The sequence below is a fragment of the Penaeus monodon genome, chromosome 13 (genome assembly GCF_015228065.2).
Source record: "Penaeus monodon isolate SGIC_2016 chromosome 13, NSTDA_Pmon_1, whole genome shotgun sequence".
NCBI lineage: Eukaryota > Metazoa > Arthropoda > Malacostraca > Decapoda > Penaeidae > Penaeus > Penaeus monodon.
In genome coordinates, this window is record NC_051398.1 from 4040834 (window position 1) to 4043333 (window position 2500).

The 2500-nt window shown below is 40.8% G+C and overlaps 1 long non-coding RNA gene across 1 annotated transcript in view; it reads right to left on the reverse strand.

Moving 5' to 3' along the window:
• Window positions 1-2500, reverse strand: part of LOC119580040 — a 15148-nt gene that overhangs the window by 11487 nt on the left and 1161 nt on the right. The gene's annotated exons all lie outside the window — the stretch shown is intronic.

Genomic DNA, 2500 nt, shown 5'->3' on the forward strand with positions numbered 1-2500 from the left:
CAAGTGATTTTTCCAGAACAAATAACCGATAGATTACTCTCAGCGTTTTTTTTTTTCTCTTTCAACACTGAACTGATTAAAACAAGTAAAAGAAAAGAGAAGAAAGGAAAAACAAAAGAAAACATACAGTAAGTGTTCGTTGAGAAGAGCGGACTAGTTAGCAGAACCCGCTACCTTCACCTCCGAGTAAGCACAAAAGCGCTGAGTCCGGTCCGTCTGTGCTTCTCCTTGAACGCACTTTTGCCCAAACGTGTCGCGTTTATTAACTAACCCCAACGTAGATCACATTTTCGCTTAGCATTTTTACTTTTTTTTTTTTTATTTCGTGCAGGTACTAAACCGGTTTTTACGGGAGAGGTAAGCATATTAGTCAGTTGACTATGAAGGATGAGCATATATTTTGGTCAGGTGCGAGGCTTGAAACCAAGTGTGCTATATATCGCTCGAAACTATTGTGTAAAAGGATAGATGAAAAAAAGCTTCATAACACACACCACACAACCACAAAACACACACACACACACAACACTGACACAAGACACCACACACACACACACAACACCACACACACACACACACCACACACACACACACCAAAAACACACACACAACACACCACACACCCAAAACACGACACAAGACACACACACACACAAACACACACAACACTGACACAAGACAACCACACACAACACACACACAACACACAAACACATAAAACCCAAACACCACACAACACTGACACACACACACACACACACACAAACACACACACACACACGCATACACCACACATGCACATATATAGAAAAAATACCTATAGAATAATTATCTATCTGTTCATTTATATGCTTTACCCGGCCCGCTTGTTTTAACCAGAAATAAAAGCTTACACGCCAACTGCACCATGGTGTTTTGTTATCATGCATTACGCTGATGCAGTTCGTTTTGCGTTCGTGCAAGGTTTTCCGTATGAGAGTCGAAGGTGACGGGCTTGGAGGAACTAAAATATAGATTATAATTTTTTTTTTGGATCATCGGTACGTGGCACTTCTACAAAGCGTCGTCGTATTCTCTCTGTCTCTCTCTCTCTCTCTCTCTCTCTCTCTCTCTCTCTTCTCCTCTCTCTCTCTCTCCTCTCTCCTTCTCTCTCTCTCTCTCTCTCTCTCTCTCTCTCTCTCTCTCTCTCTCTCTCTCTCTCTCTCTCTCTCTCTCTTCTCTCTCTCTCTCTCTCTCTCTCTCTTCTCCTTTTTCCTTTCTTATCACTCGGGAGATGCTTAATGCTGTGATAAATTTGATGCTGTTCACGTATTTGTTTTTGATCTTGCGGGCTTTCTCGTGTGCCTGTGGTTTCCGGACCTGGGAGGAAGGTGCGAGCTAAGTACAGGAGGGAGGGGGGTGCAAAGAATCGGTCTGCCAAAGTCTGAAATGATACACGTAAACACGCACGCGCCCGCACACACAAACACGGGGAGGGGGAGACGGGGGAGGTGGGAGAGAGAATTACAGATACCTTAATGGTAGAGAGAGAGAGAGAGAGAGAGAAATATTGAACCTTATTTAATTCACATGCACTTGATGCCAACCATCTCTTTCGTTGTGGCGTTATTAATTTTATTCATACTTATTTTTCTGCATTTATCACAATCAGCTTTGTTCGGAGACGAGAGGCCATGATTCATCCATGGAAAAAGTGTCGCGCCCTCTCCCGTCATCAAATACGAAACAGTTTTTTCTCCATTCAGATTTTGATTTACAACAGCACGCTCTCCAGAAACCCTCTTTGTATATACATAGAAAAAATCAAGCATAAGACTGCATTTGCTTTTTATAAAAAAAAAAAATATATATATATATATCCCTATACCACTATCACTGTCCAACCAGTCGGTCCATTGTCTTCAGGAAGTCCTCCCTCTGACTCTCTCCTAATCAACTTCGCCGCGAGAAAAAAAAAACACATACCTTCAGAGTGACCCGCATCCTTGTCCTCCTCCCACCGAACTGCACAAAACAGTTCTTCAATTGTTCACCAAACAGCGTCGGTACAGTCTCCTCTCAATTACTTCAGGTGTTCCCTGCGCACACGCGTTCTAACACAGGCCATGATGATAAATGGTCATCTTTATTACACACAAAAATACAATTGTAAGATAGTTAGTCTTATAGAAATCACGATTTCAATAGTTATCGTGTTTGCAATGAACAGCGAGTTTACATAAGGCCTCTCCACAGTACATAATTTTTGCCATTATTGTTTATGTTATTGTTATTGTTGTTGTTGTTATCATCATCATCATCATCATCATCATCATCATCATCATCATCATCATCATCATCATCATCTTTTTATCATTATCATTATCACTATCATATTTTTTACCATTATCATTATTGTTATTATTAGTGTTTTTTTTCTTCAGATCTGCTAATTAAAATCAAACACCGGGTCACTACCAGCGACTTAAGGTGATTGAAGTTTGAGGCAATGGAACACCAA